Source organism: Monodon monoceros, unplaced genomic scaffold (assembly GCF_005190385.1).
Source record: "Monodon monoceros isolate NGI ecotype Baffin Bay Population unplaced genomic scaffold, NGI_Narwhal_1 Super_Scaffold_7, whole genome shotgun sequence".
Lineage (NCBI taxonomy): Eukaryota > Metazoa > Chordata > Mammalia > Artiodactyla > Monodontidae > Monodon > Monodon monoceros.
In genome coordinates this window covers 99,287,072-99,301,847 of record NW_021703784.1, presented here as the reverse complement: position 1 = coordinate 99,301,847, position 14,776 = coordinate 99,287,072, and the positions used below count along the sequence as shown (strand labels likewise).

Here is a 14,776-nt window from a genome sequence, read left to right as displayed (position 1 = left end):
GAGGTGCTCAATCGAGAGGAGAGAAGGCAGGACATGAGGATGAAAAAAAAAGTCTTATATCCAATGGGCCCTTCAACCTGGATCTCAGAACTCAGCCTAGGCATGTTGCCACGTTTGCCCGGAAGACAGCCTCCACCCCGAGAGGCCCGGCGCTGACTCAGGTAGGCAGGGCCCCTTCCCTAATGCTGGAGGCCCTGACCAACAGTTCTCCCCTAGAAAAGCTCACGCTTTGGGGCTCTGCACTCAGGTTTGGCCTCGAGTGTCCTGAGACTTCCCTGGGGCCGGGAGGGGGCCAAGCTGGGAAGGGGGATAGGCAGGTACTCCCTGGCCAGAGGCAGAGTGAGCCTGGGCACTGTGGAATGGAGGAAAAGTGTCCCTTGGGCACCAGCCCTGGGCGGCCGCCCCAGACCCGTCTCCCCTCACTGTAGCACTCGTGCGCCCTCCCTGGGCCTCTGCCTGTCACCAGCCCGTCCCCTTCACTCTGGCTGGGCCTGCTCACTCGACCTAAGGGGAGAGTCTTCTCTGGGCATTTGCCGCCTCTTCCTTTCTCAGCCAATGCCTCTTCCCAGGAGGAGCACTTCCCTGTGCTAGTTGCTGCCTGGCTCCATTTAGCAACCCTTCAAAGATCCTGTGTTTGGGGTGAGACGGAAGAAAGAGGAGTGGGCAATTCCACAGCAAAAAAAAAGGGGGGAAACATACCCGGCTGGAGAAAGGGACAAGGACTACCAGCGACTTCCATTCAGCAGAGCCCACAGCAGGATCTGTCAGGCAGTGAGGGCAAAGTACAGAGGCCGGGAAGAGCCAGGCCCAGGGCGGGGGCTCCTGGCTCCGTCAGCCACCCTTACTCAGCTGAAGCAGGCGACTCCTTCCACCACCTCGTCAGTGAAAAGCAGCGAAGCAGCCAGGCCAAGCGGCTCCTGCCTGGGAACCTGGACTGTGTCGCAACCGAAACCACCACTAGCAGAGAGAGCCCAGGCTTGGCAAGGAGAGCAACGGGGACAAAGCGCTGCGACTTCTTGTGGGCCAGGGTCTGGTAGCCAGAAGATGCATGCAGTCCTCGGACACTACCCCGGAGCAAGGTGGGAGGAAAGGGGCAGAAGGCTAACGGGTAGGAAGGGAGACAGAGAGAGTAAGAGGCGGGTTTAGATCAACTTCCTTCTCCCTTCCCCTCCCCCTCTCCGGAAGTGGGCTGCCCCACCCTCCCCAAGGTGCTTTGCTGGGTAACAGCTGGGAGAGGGTGAGGAGGAGACTTACGCCAGCCCAGGTTGTCATAAAGCCATTATCTCACCTGCAGCAGGTGGGACCGGGGTACGGGCTCAAATCTGCAGGAGGAGTATGTGTGAATCAGACATGCTGACCCAGAGAGCGCCAGCAAACCACCCATGGGGCAGGGTGGGAGCAGAAACTAGCCATCCAACAGTGGCACGTGGACCTCCTACTTCACAAAAAGCAGTGTTTAACCTTAGAAAAATGCACATTCCACTTATACGGATAGTATTCTGGACATAATATCAGGAGATTCAGGAACCCTGTGAAGCCCCTTAGGTCCATGGGTTCTAGACTAAGAACCTTTGTCACTGATAGAGAATGAGATGCTTAATCCTAAATTTTGCCCAAAGGCTGGGAACAAACCAAATGCTTCTCTAAACCCCTTCCAGCCCTGATTCTGGGAGTCTATCTCCAGGTTCCCACCCACCTCCAGGTCTCCATCACCCCCCCACCCCACCCCAATACTGCTTTCTTTGAGAACTCTTGAGGGCCTGGGGGCAGCAAGGGAAGCCATTCCTCACACCTGCCTCCAGCCAAGCCCCTGCTGTCCAGGCATCTGCTGTCCTTGTGGCAAACTGGAGCCCTCCCCGTTTGTGTTCTGGTCTCGGCCTTTCTTCTGGCCGCCAGATCAACTTCACATTCGTTCCACTACTCGAGGCTAGGGTCTTTCCCACTAGGCAACTCTTTAAAGATCTCATGCTGGGAAGCCATAAGCCCCTCTAGGGAAGGGCAAAGCCTCCCACTGACCTCACAGCACCTGAGCACAGACACCTGGGAGACCGTGCTGCTCAGTGTTCACCTTATGTATGAACCCTGGTCAACAGATTCGGCATTTCTGGTACTACCATCTGCTGGCACGTACTTCCCATGTTCTCCACACCATAAACCTACAGGGTAGGGAGCATCTTCACTTTACAGATGAGAAAGTTAAGCACAGAAGTTAAGAGACTTGCCCAAGGTCAGCCTCCCAGTGCAGAGCTGGGACTGGAGCCCAGGGCTTTCGCACCCACTCCAGCACTCTGCTGTTCCTCACAGTCCCCTTCACCAGCTCCTCTTCAATGCTTCTGAAGCCTAATCTGCTCTTATTTATCCCAGAAGAATGAGTCCCTCGCTCTTCCTCCACAGATTAGGAAGAGGGGAAAGATGTGAAGATTCCGGAAAGGTGCCTGGGACAGCAGGAAGGCCAACATCTGGGTTAAGGCCAGTGGGGGGCAGGGGCTGTTTTAAAGGCCTACCCAGGTGGTCCCACAGCACCCCCTGCTCTCACTCCTTCCCAAAGTGGGCCCTCATCTCAGTGGAAGAGGTCAGGCTTTATTCTGGACCCTGGGCTCAGGCTTGCCCCTCCACTCAGATGCCAGAGCGAGATCAAATGGCTTCATTTTCCAGTCTCCAGGATTTTGCAATGTGACAGAAGGACTGTTTCCTCAATCTTATTTGTTGGGGGGCAGTAAGGGGCTTTGTAAACTGAGGAAGTACCAAGCAGTGACCTCAGAGAGGCTGGGGAGAGACAGGATGGGACTGAGCTGAAACGTCACATGGCAAATCACTAGTTCTTTAACCCTTCCTCCTTCATTGCATCCAGGAGTCTTCTTTGCATCCTTTGATCCTGAGCAACTGTCACTCTCAACTGCCAAGAGTCAATACACCAGCGGAGCATTCTGGGTAGGAGAGCTCTGGTAAAGCTTGGTGACCAGTGGAGAGTCCGGATGTACACCCCCAGCCCCAGAATGAACTGTGATGTCTCCACCTGGGGAACCCCCACCATCCCTTAATACTCCGTCGCAGAGCGGAGGTGGGCTTGTGTAAAACTGCCAAAGGGCTGCTCCCTTTTTCCAACCAGGGTAGGTGCCTCCCTGACAAAGGAGGCCAGCACAGCCTGTGACTGAAGCAAAGCCAAAAGCAAGGTGGTTCGCTGCCCTCCAGCTCTCTAAGCTGCAAGTCTCACCCCAAGGCTGGGAGACCAGCACTGCAGCCTGGGCCATGCAGGGAGCCCACGCGCCTCAAAGCTGCCACAGCAGAGCCAGTGCCTGCCTGGGAAGTCCAGCAGGCGAGAACTGACCTGGAGTGAGATCCGAGCTGAGCCACCTACAGCCCCTTCATGCATGGAAGCTGCGGTGCAAGGAGCACCCCTCAAATCTCCTGTCTTCTGAGCCACTTGAAATGCTGGGCTCCTCTTCAAAAATGGTGGATTCTACTGAGCAACCGCGGCTTCAGAAGCTTCCACACTTTATCCCTGAGAATCTGCTCACTGGGGCCTGGTCTCTATCTCAGTCCCCAATTACTGTTGCCCTGTTCAGCAAACCTTCATTGAGCGCCCACCTCTGGAGCCTGTTGCAAAGTACAAAGAGATCTGGTTCCTGCCTTCTAGAGACTGAGAGGAGGGGAACCATACACGTCTCGACTCAAGACGGTATCTCTGCTTACTTATTAGGCAGGCAGGATAGCACAGCAGAGCTCTGGAGGCAGCCGGAGGCAGTGGGGGCCCTGCCTTCGCTCCTTACCAGCTCACCGCACACCACCAGCAAGATCACTTGGCACCTCTAGGTCTCAGTTTCCTCACCTGGGACACGAGGACACGAGCTGTTCCCACTTCACAGGATTAGCGTGAAGGTGAAATGAGCAAATCCACGCCAGCGCTGACCACGGTCACTGGTGCGCGGTAAGGTCTCGACCATGTTTTCTAAGATCTCTCTTCACTTTCAGGCAGGGACCTTTGTTTCCCATCTACAGGGGTTCTCTGAGCCCTGAGAAGAGCTATAATCTCTAAGAACTTGACTACAAGTACCAGTGTAGCAAAGCTGGTATTCCTTCTAGAATGAGGAAAGTCAAATTTCTACCATGGCTGGGCTGTCAGACAAAAAGGACCCTCCTTCCTAACACCACTCCTGCCAAGAGAAGTGGGTGACTGAGAAGGCAGCCACGCCTCTGCCCTCTGAGCAGCCCAGGGCGGGAGGAAGGTGTGCCCACTCTTCCCTTCCTCATCATTTCCTTAACTCCTTCCTCTCAGAAAAGGTCCAAGAAACGGCCAACATACCAGTACCACATGGTGCCAAGGGCTGGGGGAAGCTCACATTGCCAGCCTCGCACTCCATTCGGCTCCTCCCTACCAGTGGGTTACCGTAACCATGGAGACCAACAAGTTCCTCCATATCACAGGAGAGCCTGCCTGCCAGCAGCCCAGGGCTCTGGGGGAGGCAGAAGGCAGCCTGCAGCAGGAAGGTCTGGCTCGCTTAACAGAGGACTGTGGGGAGCTGATGGGAGACTAACCAGTGAAGCTGAGGTGCCTGGGCCTCCCTCCAACTTCCTTTTCTTTGCCCAGTAGTTTGTTTTTAGCACATTCATTGTCTGGCCGTATGTGGTGTGGTAGTGAAGGGTGTCACTCTGGAGTCAGACAGGCCCGCGGGGGGACCCCAGCCCCACCACTCTGGCTCCTGCGTAGGGAATGGACTAGAACTGTGGTATGAAGAGCTACACAGATCCACACACACTAAAAGGCTCCAGATCTCATATAATACCTTCTTTTAAGTGATCCAGGTAAGTAAACCCTCTTATCCCTTGTTTATCCCAAATCCCTTTGTTCAAACAGTTATCCAGACACCTTCTTAGCTGAGAGTGGTCTCTCCCTTCTCTGACTCTCACAGCACCCTATCTGTATCCATTCAGCTCTTCTGACTTTGTGCCTCTATGCCATCACCCCCTCTTTGAGCTCTGAGAAGTCAGAGGTCACCGATGTATGCCCTTAGTGCCTAACAGTGCCCCACGTTATAATACTCATGGAATATATACAGAATAAAAGTGGCACAACTTTTTGATCCCTAAAGTTGCTCCCCTCGTCCCCCAAGGAGATAAGCAAGGGCAGAGGAAGGAAGATCAAAACCTCTGGCCAGAAGACCCCTTTCCCCTCTTTCAGGGCATTTACTGCCCTTTGAAGTTGGTTGGTTACTGTCTGTCCTTCCCACTAGACTACACCATAAAGGGAAGGCCCCCGGTCCGTCTGATTCATGGCTCACAACAATGTCTATAACACAGAGCGGAAGTATTCAGTAAGGTAATGAATGAATAAACGTGAACGAATGAATAAATAAGAAAACATGTTGGGGCATCTTCGTGACAGTCTCTGGGATACACGCCAATAACCCATATCAGTGTACTCTGTACACAACATCCAAGTGGGCAGTGGGTCATGAGATCCTCTCTCCCAAAAATGGATGACATCCATGGAGCGTCAGTTCTACTAACAAGCTTTCTCTCAGGTGGGACAAGCCCCTTGGAACTCTCATCTGTCACAAAGCTTGAGGCAAAGGTGGTCACCGAGGAGAACTGGAGGCAGGCTCAGAATACAGGCACAGCTGAGGACCAGCAGCCCCCACCCCCATCCCTGGCTCCCCTCAATCAAGCTTAAGCCCTCCTTTCATCACAGAGGGGGATCCCTCTCCTCGAACTTCCTGCTGCCCAACAACCACCAGGCCCTCCCACTTCAGACAGTTCTCTCTGCCTCTCCACATTCAATCCCTCCACTGCTTTGCTACCAAAACCACTGTGTCTTGCTGTGACAATGCAATGCAGCTTGAGCCATTCTAAGAGCTACTGATTTGGGAAAGTGACAGTGACTTTAGGAGACATTTACTTACTGTTTGCCACACCGAGAGCTGCTTTAATATTTCCTCTTTGAACCAATGTACTGATTGCAAGGCCCTGTCAACCCTAGAGAGCCAAAAAATTCACCCATATACACCTGCCTTCTGTCCAATGCACAAACAGCGCTCCCACCCAGCCGCCACCCTCCCCAAACTGCCTCCTGTTACAGAAAAGCAGAGGGACTAAAAACGGCAGCTGGGGAGCTCAGGTGACTCACCCAGCATAATCACCTCCTCCCAGAATCTCCAATCTTCTCCTGGGGTTTTTGCCAACACAAAATAAAAAAGAAGCACGAGATCTAAAACAACAACAACAACAAAAAACCCCTCTCTCAGCGTTTATGCAACAGCCTTTCTACCTGGGTGCAGATTTAACCCTTTGTCTCTGCCCCTTCCAATGCGGTTTCCTTAAAATGTTTTTATGCTGAGGCCGGGAAACAGGCCTTCCGGGTCTTATCTGGTTCCAGCTCTACACTGGAAGGTGCTGAATAAGACATGTGCCTCTTTCCACTGCATCTTCCTCTGGAAGTGGAAAAACTACTACCTTCCTACTCCTCCAGTTTCAAAGAGGGAGTTGAAGAAGGAGGAGGAAATATCAGAAAAAAGATTGGGACAAGTTCGCTGCCCCAGAAGTCACCATGGTCAGAGATCAGAGCTCCAGCAGGACAAGAAGTAATAGAAACCACCTAAGGCTGGCACCACCACTCTCAGAACCTGTCTCCACCTGGCCGGGCTGCAATGTGGCTCTTCCACTTACGTGACCACTAAAACTCCAACTGGCTGCTCTTTCCATGAGCAAACCCCCATTGAGCTGTTCCTGCTCACAGGGAGAGTTGCTATCTTCCTCCTACAACAGATCATTGAAAACCCAAGCAGGCGAGGACACATGAGCTGTGGAATGAGGGACGCCCCTGTTTCCGGTGCTACCTGACAATGGGTCGAATCAGTCAAAATTGAGAATTCAGTCTAACCTGTTCCCAGAACAATCACAGGAGCTGCACATAGCTCTCTAGCAAACTTTCTGGGTAGGAAGTGGTGTGTGCGTGTTTATCTTTGGCATTTGGCATCTAGAAAGACAACTTTTGTGATAGCTGGTGCTATGACTACAGAGTAATGAGAAAGCTCCCACAAGGCACATGCAAATCTGCTGCAGCACATTAGTCAAGAAACCCCCAACGTGGGACTTCCCTGGTGGTCCAGTGGTAAAGAATCTACCTTACAATGCGGGGGACACAGGTTCGATCCCTGGTCAGGGAACTAAGATCCCACACGCCATGGGGCAACTAAGCCCGCACGCACCACAACTACTGAGGTCGCACACTTCAACTAGACAGCCTGCGTGCTGCAAACTACAGAGCCCACGCGCTCTGGAACCCGTGCACCACAACTATAGAGCCCAGGTGCCCTGGAGCCCATCCACCACAACTAGAGAGAAGCCCGTGCACCGCAAGGAAGAGCCCGCAGTCTGCAACAGAAGATCCAGCATGCCTCAACAAAGATCCCATGAGCCGCAACTAAGACCTGATGCAGCCCAAAATAAATAAATACATAAAAAATCTTTAAAAAACAGGCAAAAGACTAAAAAAAGAAATCCCCAACTTACCAAAAGTTCTGTTCTATTTTTCCATAGAAGCATGTTACAAATGATGGCTGCATTCTCAGGCCAGCCCACCCCATCAGGGCCCACCACTGTATCTGAAGTAGTGTATTAACCATACTTAACACTTAAACCAGAGTTCAGAACAGGAAAATGAATTCAGTGTTCCAACATGGGACCTAGGAACATATCTTTGCTCTCCAAGGAGCGTGGGCCGTAGAAACTGGGGTTTCTTAACCTTCAAACTCTGGGTGAGGGCTTGACATAAAAGGACTTGAGCACCTGGGGGTGGCTGGGTAGGAGGGAGGGTCTAAGGAGATATGAACCTAGGTGGAGATGAAGAATAAGGCTGGAGGAAAGGAATTCTGAATGGACACTGCCTTACAGGAGAGAAGGGCTAATTAAAGGAAGGCCAAGTAGAACTTCCAGAGAGAGAGAAGGCAGCCTGGGACAGTCCCCTGACATATCAGGGGAAACACTCTTTAGAACTGTCTTCCCTACTGGGTACCTCCTTTCTACCTCACTGGGCCCGCCGCTACCACTGCAGTCTCAACCTTGGGCCAAGGGCAGAGACTGCTGAATCCTGTTACTAAGTGGCCATGACCTGGGCAGGTGCCTTGGCTAGCTCGTCAGATAAATGGAGGAGGGCTCATTTGTCAGAACCTGGGTGGAGAAGATTGGAAAGCACAAGTTTCTCACTGGGACTGAGAACATGGCAGCTTGACTTTAGGCCTAGGTTGCCTCTGAAGTCAAACACTGTTCGTTTTCTGGTAGCAACGACAGTTCTCCTCCCTAGCTGTTTGTGTGCATGACCTAGGAGCAGAGAATATGGTAAATGAGATTGCAGCTATTTTCCATTGTAAGTGCCTTCTTAAAAAACACTTTTATAGTTAATTCATCTTCTCAGAGACAGAGTCCGAGGAAGAGAGTCTGACTGTACTGGTTTCTAAGAGAAAGGAGTGGTCCAGAAAAGGCCAGTTTAGCCCTGGCTAAGGCAACGGGGAGATGTGGGTTCAGACTTCACTGCTGGAGGTTCTGAGCTTTCTAACGTCTGTGATTTGAACACGGGAGCAGGGCCCTTTGGTACAGATTAACTCATGTGCTGGTGGAAGCCCTCAGGAACTAGATCCACCAACTGACCGGTGGTGCTGGGGAGGAAGGGGGCCACTTTGGGGCATTGTTAGATGCACTATTTATTACACAGACTGCAGACAAGAGAATGCTGGTTGTTTTGAAGGAGGCAAGCAGCCAAGTTTCTAGCTCTCCACCTCCGAATTCACTCAGAGAGAGCAGGGAAGAAAGGATGCCTGCAAAAGGAATACAGATCCTCCCCAACAAATCCTGAAGGGCAGCTCTAATTGCCAACAGGCATGGTGGCTTAAATAAAGACCGGAAGATTGAGAGAAAAAAACCCACCCAGGATACCTCCGGTCAGAAGAGTCTGGCTGCGTAGCAGGAGGCCACTGCTACCCATCCTGTTGTTCTATCTAGTCCATGCAAACACCGAGTACAAGGACAAAGACCCCATAGTCATAACGGGGTTTCTATCAAGAGAAAACAAAGGGGTAAAGTCAGAAATTATCCAACACCATCCAAAACACTTAGAACAATGCCTGGCATATATTAAATGCTCATGACATGCTAGCTATTATTACTATAATTCCATATGCTTTCCCAACTTATTCTGTAGGTTGCTAGAAAAAGATATGCTAGAAAAACATAAGTTTTTATGTTTCTTTAATATGATTTTTTAAAAATTAATTATTATTTATTTTTGGTTGCATTGGGTCTGTTGCTGCGTGTGGGCTTTCTCTAGTTGCGGCGAGCGGGGGCTACTCTTCCTTGCGGTGCACGGGCTTCTCATTGTGGTGGCTTCTCTTGTTGTGGAGCACGGGCTCTAGGCGTGCGGGCTTCAGTAGTTGTGGCTCAGGGATTCTAGAGCACAGGCTCAGTAGTTGTGGTGCGTTGGCTTACCTGCTCTGAGGCATGTGGGATATTCCCGGACCAGGGCTCAAACCCGTGTCCCCTGCATTGGCAGGCAGGTTCTTAACCACTGTGCCACCAGGGAAGCCCAGATATGGCTTTTGGCTTTAACTTCTTTACCCACTGCTTACCACAAATTCTCTATTCTCCAAAAAGAGATGGATCTTTCAAACCGGCCTAGGAGAGCGCTAGAGTTGGAAGACCAAGTTCTGGTCACCTATTTGCACAGCTCAGACTTGGACGTGGGTTTCTGGCAGAGCCAGAAAAGGCTCCAGCAGCTCAACTGTTTTATCCCTTCCATAAAAGGCCACTCTACTTGTCCCTGATAAAAAGCACTTTAAACACACACATCCATCCCTAGGAAAATCCAGAGTACACATCATAGCTCCTGAGACACACAATGTCAATAATCTTGCCAAGATTTTCTAAGTATATGGAACTGGAAACTTTGCAAATTAATAGTCACAATGGGAAATGTGACCGGTATTTAAGAAACACACACACACTCACACAGTGTGGCTAGAGTCCCTGATTGTTATGTACTGAAGAGCGCTGCCTCTTCCGTAGTGAGAGGAGGGAAACTCAGAGCCAGGGTAGTGGGGGTGAGTGTGGTGGTGAAAACTTAGCTGCACCCCCAGCTCCTGAGTGTGTCTGGCTTGGAGACTCAGCAGCCTTCGTGGCAGCCAGGCTCCCACCACCAGCTGTCCTTCACACAACATAACAAGATCACCGTTTGGGAAGATGGGATTTTCGGTGTTGGGTTTTGTATCCCATAAGCGGGCATGCATCTGTCTCAGGGGCAGTTTCCTGAAACAGCTGCATGTCATGGGCCCCGGCAGACAGGATTTGAGATACAGGAGAAAGATAAATGAGATACCAGAAGTAGCAATTCAGGGATGATAAAGGTAAGAAGGAATGAAACTGTCTAGCTGTCCTTTTCTCACTCCTGTCCCACAAGAGCTGACTTTTCCTACCTGGTCCTCACTAAGGAATCATAAACACTCCTGTTTCCCTTTCTTGACAGACCCAGGCTTCCTCCTGGCATCTCCACATCTTTGTGGAGCTCTAACACATCAAGTGACTGTCTTCCCTACTGGGTACCTCCTTTCTACCTCACTGGGCCCGCCGCTACCACTGCAGTCTCAACCTTGGGCCAAGGGCAGAGACTGCTGAATCCTGTTACTAAGTGGCCATGACCTGGGCAGGTGCCTTGGCTAGCTCGTCTGATAAACGGAGGAGGGCTCATTTGTCAGAAGCTGGGTGGAGAAGATTGGAAAGCACAAGTTTCTCACTGGGACTGAGTACATGGCAGATTGACTTTAGGTCTAGGTTGCCCCTGAAGCCAAACAGATACTGTGGTATCTAAAACTGATGCTGGGGCTTGCCTGGTGGCGCAGTGGTTAAGAATCCGCCTGCCAATGCAGGGGACACGAGTTTGAGCCCTGGTCCGGGAAGATCCCACATGTTGCGAAGCAACTAAGCCTGTGCGTCACAACTACTAAGCCTGCGCTCTAGAGCCCACGAGCCACAACTACTGAAGTCCACGTGCCCAGAGCCTGTGCTCCGCAACGAGAAGCCACCACAATAAGAAGCCCGCGCACTGCAATAAAGAGCAGCCCCCACTCGCCGCAACTAGAGAAAGCCTGTGAGCAGCAACGAAGCCCCAGCACAGCCAAAAATAAATAAATAAGTAAATTTAAAAAAATAATTAAAAAAATAAAGCTGATGCTGGCTACCCCATTAAGAGATAACCAAGGCCACGTGAGCTGGCCCGACATGTTCTGCTGCACTTGTTTATGGGCAAGAGGATTCAAACAACCTGTCAGGGGAGGGAAGGGGGCAAACCCTGTACACAGGGCAAGCACTGGGAACACCACACAGAGGCCTCCTGCCAAGAGATCTTTTGCTCAAATATAAAGCAGAAATCGCTCACCAAACACCAAACCAGCTAACTATGCCAAATACCACTTTTGATCCAGTGACTTTGAGGCACTGCTCCATCTTTCCAAAGTTCTTTGTATAAAAGGTTTGGGTTTTTTTTTTGGGGGGGGGGGTCCGGGAGATTAGAAGGATGAGCAATATAGGGCCCCATTAAGAGTCCCAAATTAAAATAATACCCAAGCAGAGGCTCTCTGTCTCACCAAGAAATATATGTGGCATAGGGCTTAAGAAAGCAGGGTGTTTCCAGGGTACTTTTGCATAAAGAAAGCACTCAGGGGCTTCCCTGGTGGTGCAGTGGTTAAGAATCTGCCTGCCAATGCAGGACACAGGTTCAAGCCCTGGTCCGGGAAGATCCCACATACCACGGAGCAACTAAGCCCGTGCGCCACAACTACTGAGCCTGCGCTCTAGAGCCCGCGAGCCACAACTACTGAGCCTGCGAGCCACAACTACTGAAGCCCGCATGCCTAGAGCCCGTGCTCTGCAACAAGAGAAGCTGCCTCAATGAGAAGCCCTCGCACCTCAACAAAGAGTAGCCCCCGCTTTCCACAACTAGAGAAAAGCCCCCGCGCAGCAACGAAGACCCAACGCAGCCAAAACTAAAATAAATAATAAAATAAATTTTAAAAAAAGATCTGTGCATTAAAAAAAGAAAAAAAAAGAATCTTCCTGCCAATGCGGGGGACACAGATTCGAACCCTGGTCCAGTAAGATCCCCCATGCCGCAGAGCAACTAAGCCCATGTGCCACAACTACTGAGCCTGCGCTCTAGAGCCCGCAAACCACAACTACTGAAGCCCACACGCCTAGAGCCTGTGCTCTGCAATAAGAGAAGCCACCGCAATGAGAAGCCCGTGCACGGCAACGAAGAGTAGCCCCTGCTCGCCGCAACTACAGAAAGCCCGCGCGTAGCAATGAAGACCCAAAGCAGCCAAAAACAAATAAATAAATAAATTTATTTTTTAAAAAAAAGAAAGAAAGCACTCAGTTCTCAGATGGCTAAATGCCCAATCAGAAGTCAAACTATCAAAACAAAACTTCCTATGACCATTTCTTGCCCTATACAAAGTCAGAATTGGGAGGCCATTTAGGTACAGCTCCAGGGCAGAAGGGCTCAGGCAGCAGGGAGTCAGGGTCGTCCTCTCTGACCAGAGGGTTAACCTCACAATGACATCACTAGCCACCAGACACAGGAAGGAAGGGAGAAGGCAGTCAGCACCTGAGCCTGTGGCCCTGTGGTTCCAGGCCGTCTGGGCTCTCCACAGGGTTACTGTAGAAATTGGCCCCTGGCTTTGCTAAATTAGATCCTTTCTCCCCTGCTCTTCTGCAAAACCATTTGTCACAGCCCCTAAATAACCAATCTTCCCCTCTTAGCAGGCCTGAGCTGCTACCATCTGGTCTCTGCCTTAGGCACTCAAGCCTCGGCAGAAAGAGGATGTTTCCATTTGGGTGCTCCCTTGGCTGTCTGGAGAGGAACTAGGGGTGGCACCCTTCTCTAGCCAGCCAGAGGGGGATGCGAAATACCTGCTGGCAACCTGTGCTCCCTCTCCAAGCTCCCCTTTCTAGCAAGGAGCAGCTACCCCTTCCTAAGCTTCCACCCACAGTCTCACCCCGGCCAAGGAGATGCACTCATCCTACAAGAAGTGAAGGTAGTTAAGTCCAGCTTAGGAGCTAAAGAACCTGGCTTAGGGAAGAAAGGGATATTGTGCTGCAAAGGATTCCAAGAACAAACTCCCCGAACCACCCACCAAGCTCTTCTGAAGAGCAGGGGTATTTAGAAGCGCTTTCCATTTCCCCACTTGTTAGAGAGGAGGGTGGCCTCAGGCAGACACACACCTGGCTGGGTCATCATCTCCCCTCAGAAGCCCTGGTGTCCCTAACACCAGAATAAGTCCACACCTGCCACCGAGGACCAGCCTGAGATGGTAACGTGCTCCAGGGTTCACATACTCACGCGTCCATTAATCTTCCTCCAGATCGCTGCTGTCATGCAGAGCAGTGAGGCGGGCTGAGTCCCGCTCTGAGCCCCTGAGCCGGTCACTCCAGTTTGCTTGGTGTATTGTGGGGGGAGGGGGGCAGGAGGAGGAGGAGGAAGGGAGATTATGATTCTCTATTTTCAAGCCCTGCCCCTAAAACCGAGGAGGGAAGCAGCTGGGTTCCCACTGCAGGAGAGCTCCAATCTCTGGGCACTACAGCTGCATATGGAGAACTCTGGGGAACATGCACATCCAACACGCTGGGAAAAGGAGGGGAAACCAACCCGGAGAGAAGTGAGTTGGTCTCCTGCCAAGAACTCTGAATGGTACTCCTATCAGAACTAGAACATAACAGGAGGTAGGCAGGTTTATGGTCTCTGGGGAAAGGCAGGAGGGGAAACAGTAAAAGCCAGACTAGCATGGGAACAAAACTTGCTCCCTGGCAGGAGAGCAGACAGCCCAGCTATCTGCAAGGCAGCAGCCACATACAGTCAAGTGAGACCCTGTCCCCGTTCCACCTTTCGGAGACAGACAGTCCACACTCTAACCTCAGGTCGCTTTTCACATGCTTTGGTTTTGCCGTTTGGAGCATGGTCATTTCTGTGACCCTGTAAGTTAAGGTCCACCACTTAAGGACCTGTGCCCCTGATTGCCAGTGGCAGGAGGGAAGGGGGACTCTCGCTGGCGTGCTGTATAGGGTCGAGCAGAAGCCTCAGATGGCCCCCTCACCGAGAGAAAATGCTCCTCCTTTGCCAGAGCAGAGCCCAAGGCTGCCACAGAGAGGTGCTATTTAGCGACAGAAATGTCTGTCAGGAGTGGCAGGAGAAATGGCCACCACGTACTTCTTTCTCACCAACTGCTACCACCAGCCGCCACAGGCTGCCTCTGAAAAGCCTGCAGAACCTCCGGTGTCAGCAACGGCCTGTGAGTCACTCCCCCATGAGAAGAGGGAAACTGGTCCTGTCCCTGGGCCTGAAGAAGCCCCACAGTGTCCTCAGCCAGCTCTGCTCCAAAGCTAAAACCACTCCCACCTGCCAGGAGAGAAACCTCGGACAGCCTACCCTCCACCCACACCTGCATCTACAAAAACCAGTCCTCTTACTCTGCCACATGCGGGGGGCATCCACAGTCACCTCGGCAGGACGCCCAGCACTGGGAACAGGAAGTGATGGCTTCATATTCAAAGCTCCCCTTAAACACACACACACGATTTATATGTATACGTACACATACATGGGGTAAATGTCTATATACATATATATCTACACACACACTGTAAAACTGATTTGCAGACCCAAATCGTTTCTGGATTTTTCTTTCAGCTGGCAGCTCCCTTTCCCTGCCGGCAGCTCCAGCCTTGCCCTCGCCCCGCC

General features: G+C 51.6%; 1 protein-coding gene across 6 annotated transcripts in view; it reads right to left on the bottom strand.

The window, feature by feature from the left end:
* MARK2 (microtubule affinity regulating kinase 2) overlaps positions 1-14,776 on the bottom strand; it is a 58,480-nt gene that overhangs the window by 19,301 nt on the left and 24,403 nt on the right. For 2 of the 6 annotated variants that reach the window (XM_029207224.1, XM_029207223.1), the window contains exon 1: positions 700-1,650. The exons of the other annotated variants lie outside the window; for them this stretch is intronic. The gene's annotated coding sequence lies outside the window, so the exon portion shown is untranslated. Of the gene's footprint in view, positions 1-699; positions 1,651-14,776 lie in introns of those variants that run through there. 6 annotated transcript variants of the gene reach the window in all.